This window comes from Talpa occidentalis, unplaced genomic scaffold (genome assembly GCF_014898055.3).
Source record: "Talpa occidentalis isolate TD23 unplaced genomic scaffold, MPIMG_talOcc4v2.1 talOcc4.1271, whole genome shotgun sequence".
Lineage (NCBI taxonomy): Eukaryota > Metazoa > Chordata > Mammalia > Eulipotyphla > Talpidae > Talpa > Talpa occidentalis.
The window spans coordinates 1417-21312 of NW_023601291.1; the positions used below are offsets into that span (position 1 = coordinate 1417).

Consider the following 19896-nt stretch of genomic DNA (forward strand, 5'->3'; position numbering starts at 1 on the left):
GGTCTCACCCACATCTGTGTCACCTAGTCCACGACCCAAAGACAAGCGCAGTTTCTTCACGTGTCTCTAGGCTGGCTCCCCCTGCCCCTCCAGGTCTCCTGGCTCATCCTGCTTCCTTCCTCAGTCTCTTCTGCAGCTTCTCCTCTTCCTGCTCAGCTCCACCCTCCCTTGGGAGGGGCAGGGAACCTCCCCCTTTCCTGGGGACCACCCTGTTGCACTTCCACCTTTCCTCACTGCAGGGGCCAGGACCTGACCACTGAGCAGGTTATCTAATCCAGCAGACGGGGTAAGGGAGGAGATCTGAAGCCCTCAGGGGTTTTGCAGGTCTTTTATTGGGGCTCACGAGGCATATGGCAGGCAGGGGTGCTGGGGGGCCGGGAGGCTGGCAGGCCTCCCAGCCCCCAGCAAATCCTCACTCTATCTGGGCTCTCTCTGGCCTTCTTTCTGCTTCTCTGCTCTTCTGTTTGTTCTGCTACTTCTTGGCTTCTCCTCGGCTTCTGCTGGCGTCCCCGTGACGCCGCCCTTAAGAGCCCAGTCTCAGCCCAGGTGAATCCCATCTACCTAGGCCCACCCCCTACTCCAGGTGCCGCCCTCAGGCATGCATTCAGGACCGCAGGGTTCCCTCATCTATCCTGAGGACGGGAGGGCAGAAAAGCCTGACATTTTTCCTTACCCTTCGCTCACCTCCTTGGGGCAAATTCTCAAGAGCTCTCAGGACACGTTCAACCTGCCGCTGAGAAGAAAGAAAAGAGAATTCCCCCCCATGGCTTGTCGCTAGAGGCTTTCCCAGTGAAACATCTTTTCCTGACCCTTGCGGTAAACTCCCCGGGATCACCTCTTTACCTTTCTGTTGGTCATTTAACTGGCTACATTTTAGAAAAAAGCAAGTCGTGGTCTAGCAGAGTTTCCCACAGGGTGAGTTCGGGGAATGTGGGCAGCAGGATTTGACCCTGTGTTTCTGGAAGTCCCTCCCTGTGTAGGGTGAAGACTGATCCCCCACCCAGAAGCGCCGGGCAGGGAGCAGCCAGTTCTTTGTGTGTGATGTGAAAGCCCCAGATGCAAAATGAGGGATTCGTGTCAGAAATCCTGGTGGTAACCAGGAAGCCAACTAGGATCAATGGAGTTCAAGATGCCAGGAATGTCAGAAGCGTCTGCTGCCATTGTGCTAGACCCCTGTGGTGGTAAGGGGTGGGGGCAGAGATGGAACACAGAATCACACCAGGAAGCCCCATTCATGGCTCTTTCCAAGTCCGTTTTGAAAATTTATTCATGGGGCCTCCCTGGTGGCAGAAGGGGTTAAGGCGCAACCCATGAAGCTATTCGCAGCCACTGCGGCACGAGTTCAATCCCCAGCCGGGGAGCTACCCATGTGGCACAGCAGACCTCTCCTGCCCCGCCCACTGCTCCCCTCAGCAGTGTATTTCAGTCAATCTGCCTGTTCTGTTCCCCACTCTGTCTCTGGTGAATCCTTTCACTCCCCTGCACCTCTTGCCTGTACCCCAGCTCTTGTATGCATAAATAAATAAATATTTTAAAAAATAGAAAATTTATTCATGGAGTTGGTCCAGTCTCAGCCAAACTATTGAATTTGTTCGCATAAAGTTGTTCATAATCGGCCCTATTATTGCTTAGTGTTTGTAAGACCCTTTCATACCTGATGTTGGTGATTGGTACTCATGTTAGTAACATATATTAGTACTTATTTACTTTTATGGCTGAGTTGTATTTTACTGTATGGATCTACCACATTATATTTATCCATTATCAGCCGATGGACACTTAACTCTAATGAATAATTGTGCTATAAACATCCATGTACAAGCTCTTCTGAGAACTCCACTTGTTTTTATATTGATTGCTACTTTGATCCCAACAGGCCTTTTCAATTACCACTTATATTCAGTTCCTCCTTGCTGTAGAATGAAGTAAGGTGAGTCTCTTGATTACTTCCCTGAAATGTAAGCCGATCATGGAGCCTGAGTTGGATTAAGCCTGGGGTGAAATCTTGATGTGCCCAAGACACCTAGACATGCAGACAGTCAGTAATTTCAGTTCCTGAGCTGCTCAAATGGCACAGAAGACACAGGTGCAGAATTTGAGGACTAGGCTGAGAACCCTTACTTAAGAATTCTTGAGCAATATATAATTCATCAATTCGGGTTAATGAATGCATCTCGTTATACACTAAATCACCTTTTAGATTAGACTTGCTCATATGCAGACACTTTGATTCCTGGCAATCCCTACGAATAACTTGTGACATTCCGGAGAACTATTTCATCCCTTGGAATCCATTTCCTCCACTGCAATTTGTATCTAACTCCAAAGGACAAAACAGTAGTAATTTATTTTTCTTTCACATTTTCACCATTTACCTAACTCAGAACACTTCTGCTAAAATCTGTAAAGAGAGAATTCAGCATGTCCCTTATTTTTATTTCCCTTTAAGAGGGCCTGTGGGTGAAATTACTGTGAGAACGTTCTGTCTGATAATAGATGAGGTCTTGAGTTGACTTCATGAGTAAAGAAAGGAAGGAGCAAAAGGAGGTTAACTATATGTGAATTTATAGATGTTTTGGTGTCTGGGGTCCATGCAAATAATATATTACCTCACTGTAAATATTAACTCTGCTAGAGCCTAGGTCTTTAAATACAAATTACCAGGAGCTCTAGGGAATGAAGGATCTTCTACTCTTAATGATCTTTTTAATACCAGTTCCAGGTACTTAAGCCCCTACAGGGAATTCCTGGGATGTGTAGTCTTTAAGATACTGGTTTCCAGAGTTGAATAGTTTGTAAAAGAAAAAGGAATCGTTGCCACAAAAAAATGAGAACTAAAATACTCCAGCAATGAATGCTTTAAGAATGGTTACAGGAAATGCTGTTGGCGGGAGACTCCAGCATAATAATATGCTTTTGAATAATATTTTTTAATTTTTCATCTCACTTTATTTTCAAATACACTTTATTTAAAACAATACCCTTTCTGTGAGGATGATATCAGTATTAGGAAATCCAATTATACAAATACACTACATTTTATCTGGAGCACATTGATTTTGGTGAAACACATGAAGTGGCACTAATTACAAGTTACTATACAGTAATTAACACAAACCACAGACCTTTAACTTTGCTCGGCTGCATGGACTTGGGTCTCTGACCTGGTACATTCCCAACACATTTTTGCCACGCTGGGTGCCAGCGCCAGAGCTATGTCAATGAAATCTGCAGTGATGACTCACCAGAGTCCCTGGCAGCTGACAATGACAGGGAGGTCACGCTAGTTATAAAGTGGTTACAGCCTAGTTCACGAAAGTCACCAATGGTTTCTTTTTCTAGGAAAAAGAAAGAAGAACTTCCTTGAATGAGAGCTTGTGGGTCTGTGGGGACTGAGAGCCATGTCAGCTGGAGCTCATGGTGATCATGGGGTCTTCCAACACTGGTAGCAAGGTGACTTCTGATTTGTAATCTTAGGTAAATTACAGGTGGTGGAAAAGACCAGCCATCGCCCACTAAGATTATAAACAGCACTTCTAAATGAAAGGGGTGGGGGGCTGAGCTCACAGCAGCAAACACCGGTCAATGCTCCCAATTCTGCCCTTACTGGCTTGCAGAGTAGCGCTGGCGGCCATTTCAAAAACCTCCCTCACCCCCTCTTTGGTCTTTGGTGAACACTCCATGTACCTAAAAGCGCCAATCCTGTCTGCCATGTCTTCTGGTTTCACAGGCTCCTGCTTCATCTCGGCCAGCTCCCGCAGAGTTTGCGCATCATCCCGAAGGTCCTTCTGGTTCCCAACCAGGATGATGGGCACGTTGGGGCAGTAATGCCTGACTTCCGGGGCCCACGTTTGTGGGATGTTTTCAAAACTCTCACGATTGCCAATGGAAAAACACAGCAGGACCACATCGGTGTCCCTGTAGGTGACGGTCCTCAGGCAATCATAATTTTCCTGTCCGCTGGTGTCCCACAAAAACAGCTCCACCTGCTTTCCATCCCCCTCCACTTATGCCACGTTGTTCTCAAACACTTTGGGGGTGTAGCCCTCCGGAAACCGGCCAGTGCTGAAGATGATGAGCAGGCAAGCCTTGCTGCTGGCGTCATCCCCAACAGCCACCAGCTTCTTCTGGAGCAAGGGCAAGTCTGACATCTGTGGCCGGAAGCTCCGCAAAGCCCCTGGAACTTTCAGACAAAAGGCACCTGGCGACAAACCCCCGTCTGCGAGGACACCCTCAGAACTGGCAAGCTGGGAGGTCCGGGCTGGGGTAGAGGAGGCGTCCGAGGGCAAAGCCAGACGACTGACAGATGCCTGCCGCCTGGGGAGTGCACGCCGGGCGGTGGCAGCGGAAGCAGCTAATTTTGTTAAGGTAATAAAAGTGGGAACTTTGACCAAAACTGTTCGTAGAGATTTGTCTGGGGACACGTCAGGACCCCACCTGACTTTGATCTCTGTTGACCTTCCCACCCACCAAAAAAAAAAAGTGAAAATAGGGCCTCTCCGGTGGCTCAAGGGGTTAAGTCTCAGCACTATGAAGCTATCTGCAGCCTCTGCAGCACAAGTTCAATCCCAGCCCAGGGAGCTACCCACATGGCGCAGCAGACCTGTCCTGTCTCCCTGGCTGCTCCCCTCAGCCACCTATTCTGCTCCCCACTCTGGTGAATCCTCTCACCCCCATACCTCTGGCCTGTACCCCAGCTCTTGTATGCATAAAGAAATAAAATTAATCTTTAAAAAAATATAGGAAAATAGCCCACAGTGGAAACTGCCCTGCTCCCCACGGCTGAGTCCCTGCCCTCAGCCCTGTCCCCACCCTCTCTCCTGTTTTCCGGGGTCTTCCCTTCCTTTTTCTCCCTTTCACACCTGTGCTTTGTGGGAATTGCCTCCAGCCTCTCTTCCTCATCCGCGTCACCCACCTCTGTGATCCTGCGGCCAGGGGGACCTGTGACTTCTCACCAGTGAGACGCAGCCCCTTGCCTTTCTCCTTCCCTTGCAAGCATCAGCTGACCCACCCTCTTCCTCATGACCCAGACCAGGTCCTGGAAGCTGGGACCCTGGGCCACCTTTGTCCCCCGGTTTTTGGACTTTGGAGCCTAGTTATACACCTGTCTCTGATACTCACTGCCTGGGTGATTTTTCCAGTTTCTCCACTTCTCTGGGCCTCAGTTTTTTCTATATGAGAACATTTGGGGGGGTCACCAAGATAGGTGTAAAGTGTGCAGAGTCTGAGAAATATAATCTGCGCCTGCTAAAGGTTACCCCTAAATGCTCTGGCAATAACAGATGCCCAGTGGTAATAGAGTGGGGGGAGTCAACTTGGTGGGTGATGATACGTGTTGGCGTAGATGGGGTGACGGCTTCATGGATAGAGACTTCTCTCCAAAAGCACCCAGTTGTGCCGCGGACCAGCACAGCAGTAGACGATGAGGCCACCTCAGGGTTGAGAGAAGCGTGCAGGGTGGTCAGGGCGTCGGTGAAAGAAATGACAAACAGACACACTTCAAGAGTGAAAATCTGAGTGTAATTTTCTTTGAGTTTGTGACCAGTATATATATGTTTTCCAAAGGCACAGGGACAGTGAATATCAATGAAATCAGCTTGCTCATGGGCTCAGTCTATCACCATCAGGGAGGTGATCTACATAACAAGCAATGACTTTTATAGAAGAAAGAAGGAAGTTTAGAAAGACAAATAAGGGATTAAAGTTTGTAGTTCTAGAAAGACAGAATAAGATTTTTTGCATTCTTGTAGTGGTTCCTGGTGGTCGTTATCTTTTGATAAGCTTCTGCCTTTTCAGGGAACTTCCGCTGTACTTCCTCTGCTTCAGGGTGTTATGCTGTTCTCCCCCTGCGCGCTGGTTGCCCAGCCAGACCTAGGGACGGTTAACCCTAAAGGTCACTGCAGGGGGAGGTGCAGCACAGTTGAATACATTAAATATGTACAACATGTAATAGAATGATCTAGATTGAAGATGACATTACATATGTCAATCATCCCTCAAAAAGGGCTTTAAAAAGAAGTTAGTGCTTTCTTCTAAGACAAAAATATTAAGACTCCTAAGAACATTTGGTGAGAGGAGAAAAATCACCGTTGCCCGGGGGATGCCGGCCTCTGCCACCTGCCCACCGCCTCCTCGTCCTTTGGTGCTGGCCCCCCCACGCCCGGCTCCCATCCCACTGCTCCCCGCAGGCTGGAAAGGCACACTGCAGGGATTCACGAGGGGCCCGGGGCTGCAGAACCTGTTTGCAAAGTACTGCACTATATTTCAGTACATTTTTTGAGTTTTAAAACAAAAAGAGTTGGACTTTTGGGCCTCCCCGGTGGCGCAGCGGTTGAGCGCTGGGTTGCGAAGCTGCCCGCGGCCTCTGCAGCGCCGGTTCGATCCCTGGCTGCTCCCCGGCCACCGGAGGAGGATCCCACATGGCGCGCAGACCTCTCCTGCCACACCCACTGCTCCCCTCAGCAGTGTACTTCGGTCCTTCTGCCTGCTCTGCTCCCCGCTCTGGCTCTGGTGAATTCTCTCGCCCTCCCGCGCTTCTGACTGTACCCAGTGCTTGTATAAATAAATAAATAAATAAATAAATCTTTTAAAAAAAGAAAAAAAGAGTTGGACTTTTTTTCTTTTTAGTAACAAATATATAGTGGTCAGCCCTGTACAGAAATTGACCCCCTCCCTCCCTGCTCCTTCCATACTATGTCCTTTCTCACTTAGAGACCTAACCACAAAGAGCAAAAAATAATGTTCATTATTTTTTAATGGAGGTGTCATTGGTTGATAATACTGTATGATTTTTTTCCCTCAATCATCACACACATGGATGAACTGTAGCCTTTACCTGCATGTAGACTCTGCTAGAACGCAAAACTGTTGCAACAGTTGTCTTTTAGGAGATTGCCCACCTAATTGAAAGCTAACATGCTTTATGATAGCGCCTGTGTACCTCAAGGAATATTGGACAGGCAGCTACCTATTTTTTTAACGATTTATTTATGCATACAAGAACTGGGGTACAGATCAGAGGCATGGGAGGGTGAAAGGATTCACCAGAGACAGAGCAGGGAACAGAACAGGCAGACTGACAAAATGCACCTCTGAGGGGAGCAGTGGGTGAGACAGGAGAGGTCTGCTGCGCCATGTGTAGCTTCCTGGCCGGCCGGGGATTGAACTCGTGCTGCAGAAGCTGTGGACAGCTTCATAGTGCTGTGCTTAACCCCTTGCGTCACCAGTGAGGCCCAGCTACCAGTTTTTAAAAATGGAAGCTTCTAAATAAACTTACAAAAGATAACACTATAAAAAAATGACCAATACATGGTGGAACCCCCCCATGTTTGGAAGAGGTTCTGTTGTAAGTAATCACCCTATTCTCGAAGGCTCGTGCTGCTATCTTTGAAATTTTCCTCCCAAAGTGACCTGCAACCGCGTCCTTAAAAGCACAGCAGCCTCCCGCCTGGGTCCTTGTCACCACAGCTCCCGGAAACAGGAAAGGCCAAGACTTACTGATCCGCATCCGAATCACCGGGAAGGAAGAAGAAAATACAGCTTGTTCTTGTTAGGGAGTACTCCTGCTAATTAAACAGGAATTGCCACTTGGACTCGGAGGGAAATAAATGGAAGGGGAGGGGATTGTGTTTTAGGTAAAGCTTGTGCTTAACACACGATCCTCCACTCCCCCCACTTTTTCTTTAGAACAGCACAGCTTTCATCTTAATATTGGAAGAAAGTCAGACCAGGTAAGTCTGAGCCATTTGCAAATGTGCTTGCCTCTTGCGTAAAAACTGAACAAAATGAGAACAGAATCTGCAGCGCTGCAAATGAACCCAGCTCACCAAGCCAGGACTCTTCAAGACAAGATGAGCTTTTTTTTTTTTTCTTTTTTATGCAAGATGTCTTTTTTTTTAAGGTTTATTTATTTATTTATACAAGCACTGGGTACACTCAGAAGTGTGGGAGGGTGAGAGAATTCACCAGCACCAAAGCGGGGAACAGAACAGGCAGACTGACGAAGTACACTGCTGAGGGGAGCAGCGGGTGCGGCGGGAGAGGCCTGTGCACCATGTGGGACCCTCACCGGCAGCCGGGGATCGAACCGGCGCTGCAGAGGCTGCAGGCAGCTTCGCAGCCCAGTGCTCAACTGCTGCGCCACCAGGGGAGGCCCAAGGAGAGCTTATTTTTGCCTTTCCAAGCCAGGGTGGCTCATGCTCCGTCCAGCTTCACTCTAGCCTCGGCCTTGTTCTCACAGCCTACATACTTTAATGATCACCCTGAGAAAGAAAAATCTGCTTGGGACAAGGCATGAAAACCCCCAATTGGGACTGACCAAAGAGGATAGAAACCTGCATCCTAACTGCCCCTCATAGATTTACCTTGCCTGCACTCAGCAAGGTGTGATCTCCTGTTTGGGTAGAACAGGCTTCAGGATGTGGAGGTTGGCAAGTGTCCCTCCCACAAACACACTGGTCCCAGCCCCATCCTAAGCCTGCTGCTAGCTCAGAGTTACTCCCAGGTTCCAGCAGCTGCTGCAGCTACCCCCTCGGGGCTGCCCAGGCGATAACGGCCCATACTTCTAACTCACCTGGCCTGACCTGGTTCCTCTCTCCTACTTATTTGCCAAGTTTTCCACTTCTTAAAAGTCTAGCTTTGCTGCAAATAGCTTGCCTCTCTGGCTAACCCCCAAGGAAGACTTTCACCCACACACACAACTGGGTGACCTGAGTGCACCCAAAGTTTCCATGTCAGAGATGCATGGACAAGCAGTTAATTGTGAGACTTGATTCCTCAGTCCCAGCAAATGCAACCCAGCAAAGAGCCAAGGGTATCAGCCCTCTTGGTTGTTTGCATCTAAACAAAAGCAGTCACACAGCAATTAATATATCCCGGGTGCTCAGCAGCAGCATGGCATTCTCTGAAGCCTGCGCAGGGTTTCACAGCACAGCAGACTTGTGAAGTCTCTGGTCTCAAAGAGCCTGTAATAAGTAGGACAGGGCAATTCATTAGCAACTCTCTATGTGTTAGAAGCGCATCTACCACAACATCTGAGGGAGTGGAGGGGAACAGGACCAGCTGGAGGTGGCCCCCGAAGCCCCAGTCGTGGCTGCATGGTGGCGAGGGGGCCGCGTCCTGCCCAGCCCTGGCACTGTGTCACCAGACACAGTTTCCGATCAGAGCGGCGCATCCCCCGGGGGTGTGTGGAAACGTATAGAAGCGTTCCTGGTTTTTGATTATTACAAACTGACATTTTCCCGGTTTTACTAAGCAACCGTCAACACACACCGCTGTAGAAGCTTGAAGCACAGCACACACGGCTGGGTTTACAGGTGATGTGAATGATCATTGCAATGGGCTCAGCCACTGCCAGTCTTCTCGCAGAGATGCAATTAAAAATAAGAATGAGAAATGAAAAAAGCATCTCCCCTTGTGATGAGAAGACAAGATCTGCTGTCTGCAGCTCAAACTGCATGCGTGGGGTTCAGGGAACTTAACTGTCTACAGCGTGCGCAGCGGCCTGTGCCAAGATGGAACATGAGAGCCAAGAGTTTCCTGCTCACAACGCCGGTAGGCTCCTGAGGAGAGCCGGTAGACTCAGAGCTGGGGTGTCTGATTCCTTCCCACATGTTAGGGAGGTACTGCGCTCCCTACCTCCTCTTACAGGCAGTCTCCTTGGACTGACCTGGGGGTGAGGGGTGGAGCTGAGCACCAGAGGAAGTGATGTAACACCAAAGGCTGGCGGACTAGAAAAGCGGCTCTTGCCTGTCTGATGTAACTCGCGCTTCAGACTTGGAGGGAGACGTGAAGAAGACTCTGGAGGGGAGACATGTGGAGACCCTGAGACAGACACATGAGGGAGTGCAGGGTGAGGGAATTGCTCAGGCTCTTGCGCTACTGGCTTCTGTGGCTGTCACCGGCACCCTTCAGTGCAGAAGGAGCTTAGGAGCTTGGGCTTGGGGTACACTTGCCTGATGTACTCCAGGTGAGTGTGCACACCTGGCCTGGAGGCTGAGGATGCAAGGGCGGCGTCCTCAGACAGGACGGCTATGGCAGAGCAGCTACAGGAGGAAGAGACCACGAGCGAATGCCAGAGAGAGCCTGAAGAGAAAGAACAAAGACTCTTCAGGGACTGGGAATCCTGCCAGACTCCTGGGCCCCAGGCTTCCCGGCTTGCCAGCCTGTGGGCTTGCCCCATAGCAGTTGGCGTAGAAAGAGCACTAAAGCCTGAAAACGCCACCGAGGGCCCGGGACTCTCCTCTGTCTGCCCGAATAGATAGAGAGCCTGCCCTGGGCTTGCCGGACTGCAGGGAGGGACCTGTGGGGAGGTGACAGTGGCAGCCGTTATCTCGATGTGAACCTTTATCCCAGATTTGGGGACCTGCCTTACCCCTTTCTTGCTGTCCCCCGACCACAAGTTGCCTTAGACTTGTGACAAGCTTTCGGGCTGCTGTGGCCCTGCTTTGGGCTGACTCTGGGCATTTGCCCACAAGGGGATGGCTAATTTTTGAAGCCTACTCTCTCTCCCCACCCGCCACCCCCTCTCTCTCGTCACAGTAGGACCCTGTTCTAGATGTGCAACTTTGGAGGCCCTGGTGGCTCCTTGATCACATGCTGACATGCACAGCTTGGAAAACCCTCGGGGAAGGACAGCACGGGGAGGGGCTGGGTGAACCCCATTCCCCACAGTCCCGAGAGCGCTAACAAGCCCAATGTTCTCATCGGCCAGGCCCAGGTGGCAGGTCCGCCCTGGCCAGGAAGAGGGAACCCACCGGGATCACCTGAACAAACCCAGGGCAACTATTTCCCAAAAGGAAATGGAGGTGGATGAATATTGGGCAGCAAAATGACAAAATCCCGGTTCCCAGTTCTTCCCGGCTTGCAGGGCCACGGCTGAGTGTCCACGGCCCGGGAGGCATAGCTAGACCATCACGGCCAGGTGGGCCTGAGAACCCCAAAGCGGCTGGCGGCCCACCTCCAGCTGGACCACCTGGGGTGGCTGCTGAAAATTCAGATTCTTGGGCCCCGCCCTAGACCTACTGTGCCATAAACCTGGTTTTATGGATCTGGATTTAATATGCAAATCTCCTATTAAAATAAACTCTCTGAAGCGTCTCTTGGCCAGAAAAGCCTGAGAAGCACGACGCCTAAATCCCGGCCGCCTGGGCGCTGGGAAGAGCTGGGGGGGGCGGGGGAGTCCCGGTGGGTTTTACATCCAGCGCCAGCAAGTCAGACAGCAAACCCCACACGGCCTCCCGGGTGTTTCCCTGCTTGCTCCCTGGAAGGAGCCTCCGCTGCTCATTGTTCTAAGGAGTTACCCTTCGGGTGGGAGCCACCCAGAACTGCTCTTTCCTGAGGGCAAATGGAGGCACAGCGGCTGGTGAATTAAGAGACTTGCTGGGTCTCCGAGCCCAGGTCTTAGACGGTCAGCTTTGTTCCCCTGTATACAGATGCTGACTGTGTGAAAAGTCTCCTACACCAAGAGAACCTCAGACCTGCAGAAGGCCCCGCGCGGGTCTCACACCGAGCCCAGGCATTTTCTCTTCTGCCTGAGAGTCTCCATTTTGTTGCTCATTTTCTGAGTCCAGAGGGCCGCCTCTCCCGGGCTCCAGGCCGCGCCCAGAGTCCACTGACAGCACCGCTGAGCACATGGGCAGGGTGCGGCCCTTCCCTGGGGAGACAGATGGAGCAGCGCGAACAGGAAAGCTGATTGTGCTTTGCATCCTTATTTGGAGAAGTGTGGGCCCCCTTGGGTTTGGCGTCTTTAAGTGAAAATGGGGTCTGGTTGAGTCATCGAAGCTTCACCCCCTCATCCACAGGAGGCTGCCGCTCTCCGCATTCTGCAGAGCTTTATGCCCTTTCTATTGCATCCTTTGCGCTCGCCTGCAGGGGCATCTCGTCGTGAAAATTACTGCCAGGCAAAGGTGGTGTGAAGCGACTTTATTACCACGTCTGTTTTCTGAGGGATCCTTTTCCACATCCAACCCAAGGCGCCATCGGTCTTTCTTTGTGGTGGTGATAATATGGCTCGTATCTATGGTAAATAATTGGTAGTGTGCCCTGGTTTTTTCTCCATCCTTCTCTTTGATATATGTGCAGATTATTATTTCCCCCCAGGTGTATTGCGTTGCATTTATCTACATTAAATCTCTGGTCATTTATCTCACTTCCTCACCAAGCTTGCCAGAACAAATTTTTTTTCTCCCCTCCAACTAGTAAATCGATGGTGGAGTGAAAGTGTTGCTAGAAGGGGGTCCCCTCAGTGTGAGCCTTTCTCCTCGGCATTTGGAGAGAAGCATTAGTAAGTACTTGCACTGGCCAGCTGGCCCTCAACAGCACTGCGCCTTGACCGCGGCCCTGTGCTGGATTTGGCGGGACCAATCTTTTGTCTTGGACCCTTAACTCTTGCTGTGATCTTTTTCCTTTCCTGACTGTTCTTCTTACAACCCTGTCTTGAACCGTTGGTCGCTTTCATTTTCTCTTCTCTTTACAACAGGCGTGGGAAGGAAGGTGCTGGTATCCCCACGTGTATTTCCACGTGTCCACACTGGAGTTTTGTTATTCCTTCCCAGGCCAACCAAGACAGTAGCTAATGCCTTCTCGTCCCCACTTTGTCACAGATGTGGCCGGTGCAAGACGTCTGGTCTCTGAATCTTGGTATTCTTCACCTATAAAATGAGGGACCCCAAATAAGGTATGGGGAGGAAAGGAATGTGCTAATGTCTGCTGAGATTTAAGAAATAAAGATTCAGGGCCTCCCCAGTGGTGCAAGGGGTTAAGCACCACACTATGAATCAATCCATAGCCTCTGCAGCACGGGTTCGATCCCCGGCCAGCCAGGGAGCTACCCACATGGAGGAGTAGACCTCTCCTGTCTCGCCCACTGCTCCCCTCAGCAGTGTATTTCAGTCAATCTGCCTGTTCTGTTCCCCACTCTGTCTCTGGTGAATCCTCTCTCCCACCCCCCACCCCTCATCTCTAGCCTGTGCCCCAGATCTTGTATGCATAAATAAATAAATCTTTAAAAAAATAAAGATTCAGAAATTAAGGAACTAAAATAATGTCATAAGAAGCAGAGATGGGGTAGAACTGGGATTGCAAGGCTTGAAGCAGAGAAAACGGGACGTGAGTAGTCACCTGTCAGCTCTCATTATCCTTGTCTTGTGATGCTGTGTGGAGTGTCCCCAGCCCCTCTGTCAAGGTCTATCCCAGAGTGCACGGGTGGGTACCTCCGTCAAAAAGTTGCCAGGTTCTTAGGATGGTCCCAGATTCAAGTAAGTGTGGCTCTAGGGACCGTTCAAGTCCATTCCTTAATCATTCATTTCAGAGAAACTAATGAAACCCTCATTTCCAAAATAGGAAGTCACTTCCCAAGGATACCTGGTTAAGTCACTTCCCAAGGATACCTGGTTAACTCACTTCCGGATCCAGACCACCATCCAGGATGTGATTTCCTGAGATGGCTAAGAGCACGGGCTTCTGGGCCTAACAGCGTAGGCTCTGGAACACTGAGAAGCCCAGCAATATTTTTGTCTTTATTGGCAGTCACGGGAAACCCCAAGAAAATGTGTCAGAAAGAGCTAAGTGAATATTATGAAGTATCCAGCATCCCTGAATTGATTTTAAGGTTGAAGCCAGAATACAACATCAATCAATCAAGTTTTTAAAAAGGAATAATGGGGCCTCCCCGGTGGCGCAGCGGTTGAGCGCTGGTTCGCGAAGCTGCCCGCAGCCTCTGCAGCATCGGTTCGATCCCCGGCTGCTCTCCAGCCACCGGAGGAGGGTCCCACATGGCGCGCAGACCTCTCCTGCCGCCCGCTGCTCCCCTCAGCAGTGTACTTCGGTCCTTCTGCCTGTTCTGCATCCTGCTCTGGCTCTGGTGAATTCTCTCACCCTCCTGCGCCTCTGACTGTACCCAGTGCTTGTATGCATGTATGTATAAATCAATCAATCAATAAATCTTTAAAAAAAAAAAAAAAGGAATAATGAGGACAAATGTGTATTAAAAGATATTTAAGCATATATAAAACATACACGCACTCACAACACTCTAAGGATGCGATCCTGTGCCGGAGTGGACGGACAAAGCAGCAGAAGAGGAGACTATGCAAAGGGAGACCTGTTGGGCAAGCGCCCGGCGAAGCCAGAGCGGAACTCCCTGCAGGGACCAAGGGCAGGTGTTAAAGTTTAACTGCTGGAGCCGGGCTTGGCAAGACCCGAGCAGGAAGGGCAGGTGGGGAAGGGCACTGGCATCACAGAGGCTTCGGGTCCCGTGAAGCCAAGCCAGCGGGACGATCCCGGGCCAGCCCTGCAGGCATGTCTGCTGTGGGGCACCGGGGACGAGGAAGCTCAGAGCCCACCCAGGAGGGCGAGGATGGCGGAGCGAGGGCGAGAGGCGGGAAGCAGGTGCGGACAGGAGGGGGCCACCGGGCAGATGCAAAGACCCCGGAGGAGGCAGAAGTGGTTTTGGGAGGGGGCCGGAGCCGCTCTTGTCTGGCGCCGTGAGCCAGCAAGGGATGAGAAATGAGGGTAATTAGGGCTGGACCCCGGAGCCTTCCACCCCACAGTCTGGGAGGGCCCGCGGCCTGCTGGGTTATAAAGAAGATGAAGCGCTGGCCGTGAGGGGCCCGGAGAAGGGGACAAAACTGGCCTGTGTGCAAGTGTCAGGCGACGGGAACGACGGCCGCTGCCAGCTCCCAGGCTCTCCGCAGGCCCCGGCCCTGGCCGCCTCCAAGCTCCCCAAGTAGCGAGAATGCCCACGCCAGGCCGCGGGCAGCCCGGGGCCCCTGCTCAGCCGCACCCGCACCAGGTCTGAGCAGGGGTGAGACCGGAGCATCTCGGCTGGCCCGGCCTCTGGCGGGGGCGTGATCAGCCCGGCTTCGTGAAGGGGCCGGCTCCCCCAGCCCGGGCCGGGGAGTCTCTACCCCTAATCCTCGATTTGTTAATTATTTAAACAGTGTGTGTGCGCGTGTTTCATTTCCTTTATTAAAAAAGTACATGGGGCCTCCTGGGACGCAATACTGAGAGAGACGGGAAGGACACCCGTCTAAGAATGAGCCAGCGGGCTGGAAGGAAGCGCCATCCCGGGACTCCAGCAAAGAGGGACTCTGAGCGCTGAGCAGGGGCGGCTGACCCCCAGGTCAAGCTTCTTTGCTTCCTGGTCCGGCCAAGCCACCTTCCAGGAATCCTGCCCTCCCGCCCCCTGCAGACCGGCTCACCTGGGGGAGCCTCCAGGCAGAGGCCAAGCAGTTCAGGCCCCTGGGGCCACCGGCCAAGTCCCGGGACGTGGACAGTGGGTCCACTATGCCTCTCCTCTGCCAGGGCTTCCAGAGACCCGCGTGGCAGATGACAGAGGATGTGTAAGGTCTCTGCGGTACGTGCTCATGCCAGCACAGGGCTGCGGGCCTGGCGTCACCTCCACCACTGCTCACCCCTCTGATGCGCGGCTTCCGCAGCAGCCCACAGGGTCCAGCTGGAGATGGAGACACGGAGGCGAGGGAGCTGGCCCGGCTCACACGGGTGGTCGCGGGTCTCTAACCCGCGCCCCACACGCAGGTCTCCGCCCGCGGGAGGGAGTGCAGCTGCCAGGGGTGCAGGTCCCGCGGACACCTGAGCATCCCGAGGGATCAGACTCCCAGCGCCAGGGAAACCAGACACGTGTGTGACAGAGGCTGCTTCCAAGCTGAAACCCAGGAGACAAGGGGAGACATGGACAGGCCTCAACCAGCGGAAAAATGCTTCATCTGTGTGGCCCCAAAATAACAAGACTGAACACATGGGAAAATACTCACGATGCTTGTTAGGAACAATGACTGCTCGTCTGCAACAAATCCTTCAGGCGTTTCGGAGAAGGAGCTCCAAACGGTGACAAACAAAAAAGGTGCTCAACATGTTTATCTCTTTTGATGCAAATTGAAACACCAAAGGGGGACATTTCTCACCTGGAGGGTTGTCCAACCAGCTCCATTTTCAGATCTACACCTTGGGGTTCAGTGGTTTAATGGGGAGCAACCTGCACCAACACCCTCAACTACTTACTCACTGACCCATCCTCTTCAATGAGTCAGTCTCCCGTTCCCTGGTCTCCGCTGCCCCCCAACTCCTGTACTGACTCTGGGGGCCTGGACTGGCCACTGTCCGCACTGCCCCACACAGATGCACCCCCACAAACACCCCAACTTGCCCTGCACACACACGGCCCCCTCCCCCCCAGGATACCCACCCTGCATGGCCCCACCCTTAATTCAAACAATGTTTAAAGATAAACCTACTCTCCTGTGAAACAACAGGCCCCAAAGCACCTCAACCTTTGAATACGCCTCGCTTTCCTACACCGTGACCCTTGATAATCCCCGACCCCTTGATAATCCGCAGAACCACTGAGCACCTCTTGCCCCCCGAGGGTGTGTCCATGTTCTCCAGCTTCTTCCTCTGCCATCCCCCTCGGCTGCAGGCGTGCCGGGACAGACGCCTGGAGTGGCTGTGGAGCCCCCCACCCAGCCACCTGGCCCACCCTGGGGGGACACCAGACTGAATCAGTCACTTTTGATCTGCCCGGCCGGTGACTGTCCAGCAGTGCTGCCCGCCTTCCTCTGTGGCTTCGCGCTCAGAAAGGGAGCGCCAGTGCCCTGCGCTGGGTTCCGCGGGGGTCTGCAGAGACGCGTCAGTTCTAGTCTCTGCCCGCAATGGCCTTGTATTTTGTGCAGGCCAGACCTTGGCCTGAGGCTCCCAACACAGTCTTCATTCCATGCGTTGCTGCTTTTCCCTGGGGTTCAGGGTACTCATCTGGAAAGTGAAAGTCCAAGCTTTTCTAACACCCACATTCGGAGGGATTTGAGCACCACAGCCTGCCGATGGCCCTCTCCCCACAGCACCAGCCCAGGCTCCGGCCGGCCGGCCAGCCGCCTGACTTCCAGACACTGCTCCATGGTCACTGCTCGATGGTCCTGCGCCATCACGCCACGTGCCGCAGCCGCCCTGTGCACATCAGTTCATTGAAACCTCAACCATGTGAGGTCGTGGCTTCGATCCCCCCTTTTAAGATATTGATACTGAAGCTTAAAGAGGCCCTGAGCTCCTAAAACATGGAACCGGGAGCTGAAACCCAGTGCATGGGACTCCGAAGTGTGGGTGCTTCCAGCACTGCAGGCAACCACACCCCACCAGGTACCCCCGTCCTTCCTCTCTGCTTCCCTAAATCTCAGGAGCCAGCTGAGAGACCACAGGGTATCCCAGGGTCCGAAGGCGAGGTCCTGGGGAAACAGCCCTGGCAGGGTTTTCCCAAGCTGGGCCGGGAGATGGGTGGGCGCTGGCAGGGGACCACTCCTGAGCCCCGCTGATCCTAGTGCCCTCCAGACTCTGCTCTGCTTCTTTTAAGATGTGGGTTCACCTATTTCCTGTCCTGTAAAAGCTCTCCCTGGGTGGAGGCCTGGGGTATGTGTCTGAAAAGGAAATCCATTCAATGCCTGCAAAGGGAAGGCCTCGGAAATGTAGCCCCGGGGTGGAAAAAGGCCAGTGCAGTCCGTTGGTGCCAAGCCCTTGCACCCGAGGGCCTCAGCACTTCATACATGCGCATCCATGGATCCCTGCGTGAGTGGCAGGGGCCTCCGCTGGCCCCTTTATGAGCACCTGCTGGGGGGGGGGGGGGGCGGGGCCGTTGTGGCTCAAGATCAGGGCTCTGAGCCGGTCTGGGTGGGGCGCGAGGCAGGTCTTCCCTCCCTAGGGCCGCTGGGCAGCATTTGTCACATAAATTAGTGGCTTTGGTGGGAGACCTGGACACAAGTGCCCGCCCACTGGCATGAAGGCCACTTCCTTGTCCCTGCCCAGCTGGCCCGGCCTGACCGTGCGTTCCTATCCCTTTGGAGGCCCAGTGCAAGGAAAGAAGAGGAAGCTTCAACCAGTTCCAATAATAATAATCTGCCCCCATCGACCACAATGGAGGGGAATTCTGCTTCAGGCATGGGGACCAGCCCCTGCCCCCCAAGGCTCCTCAGAAACTTGTTGGCTCTGGCCCTTGAGCCCCTCCTGCAGCCGGTGCTTACCTGCAGGGACCGGAGCCTCCAGCGTTGTCTTCCCTGGAAGGCACGGGGCTCTCCCGCCTTCCCTGCCCCCAAGCTTGGCCAGGATGGAGGGGAGCCGCCTGGGGTGGGGGGGGAAAGCAAGGAGGGCGAGGAGCCATCGTCACAGGTCTCGGCCTCAGCTGTAGCAAATCCACACCCGGGTGCAGAATAACGAGGAAAGCCGAGGAAGGAAGCCGGAGGGGAGAGGCGCCGAGGCCACGCACACCCCGCAGCTGCTTCAGCCAAAGAGCACGGTGGGCGCAGTGCTGCTCCAACTCCAGGGCCCATGCCCGACACTGGCAACTCCCACTTCCTGCTCGAGAACCTTCTAGGGATGGGAGCCCCTAGGCTGTGAGAGGCCCAAGAGTGGATAAGAGGCCCGTGGGGGCGGGAGCCCAGGCCCGGCCTTCAACATCCAGTGCTCCCAAGCAGCAGCCAACTCCAGCTCTGCAGCCGCGTGGGAAGGCCGGCCTCAGGAGGTGAGCCCTCCCATACCCCCAGCCCTGCCCGCACTGACGCCGCGGGGATTGGGGACCCGCTTCCCCCCACCAACCACCAGCTTGCAGATCTGATGGGCTCTAGCTGTGAGGCTCTGGCTCGTTACGCAGCACTTGATCCTCAGATCCCCAGCCGGGTTTCTGGGGGTTGCCAACAAGGGGTGATGCTCTCAGCCCCCCTCCCCCCGAGACTGCGCCCCTGCTCCACCTCCCGGCTCACGATGACCTGGTCTCAGAGGCTGGGTCCTAACGGCTCACCCAGCGCTGAACAACTGTCACACATTCCCACCTTCTCTCCCGCGCCCCTCGATGCCATCCTCTGAGCTTGGGGACCGACCTATGCGGGGGGCACTGGCTGAGGGGGCCCCAGTTGGCAAGAAGAAATAGGGATCAGGAGCTGGTCACCTGTCTCCAAGCCCAAGTCTTTGCCTGCTGCTGGGAAGGCGCTGGTGGGGCTTTTGTGGACTCCCTTCCGGCCTGCCACAGCACCCAGCGGGAATGAACCCCACTGTCCACTGGGGAGCCTGAGGAAGCCCAGGGAGGGTGGAGTCCAAACTGCAGGGACCACGAATAGGCCCAGACTTCAGACGTCCGGGCTGGGGCCCCGGGCAGAGTTGGCGTCAGCGTGCTGAAGGGACAGAGGTCAACAGGGGTGAATTCCAGCAAGTAGGAGGGAGAGGTAGAGGCCATGCTCCCTGCAAGTTCACCCCAACATTTGCTGAGAAGGAAGGGAAGGAAAGACAGAGGCGATCAGCAGCTAATGGGAACGAGCCAGCTGGTAGGGACTGCCTGTCAGCAGCTCGCCTGGGGGTCCAGCTGGAGATGACTTTGCAGGTTTAATCATCGTGGGCATGGGATGCCCACGAGGCCCGCGGGTCCCTGCGAAGTGGGAGGGATGGGCCCCCAACTCAAAAGGCAGGGGAGGGCCTCCCTGTTGGCACAAGGGGTAGGCACAGCACTGTGAAGCTATCCCAGCCTCTGCAGCGCAAGTTCAAGCCCCAGCCAGGGAGCTACCCACATGGAGCAGCAGACCTCTCCTGTCTCACCCGCTGCTCCCCTCAGCAGTGGGCTTTAGTAGATCCGCCTGTTCTGCTCCCCACTCTGTCTCTGGTGAATCCTCGCACCCCCTACACCTCTGCTCTGTACCCCAGCTCTTGTATGCATAAATAAATAAATAAATCTTTAAAAAAAAAAAAAAAAGGCAGGGGAGGCTGTGAATGCTGCCGCTGCGCAGTGTGGGGGTGCTGGGCGGGAGTCCAGGGGGGCTGCGGGGCGCAAGGTGGAAGGGTGGCCGGCCCACCTGCCCCAAAGCCGCCTTTGCACACCCTTCTCCGACGGGCTTTTCCAGGCAATAAAAA

At 53.5% G+C, this 19896-nt stretch overlaps 1 pseudogene; it reads right to left on the bottom strand.

The window, feature by feature from the left end:
- Positions 1–3247: 3247 nt before the first annotated feature.
- Positions 3248–16937, bottom strand: LOC119242631 (transforming protein RhoA-like; annotated as a pseudogene).
- Positions 16938–19896: the final 2959 nt, after the last annotated feature.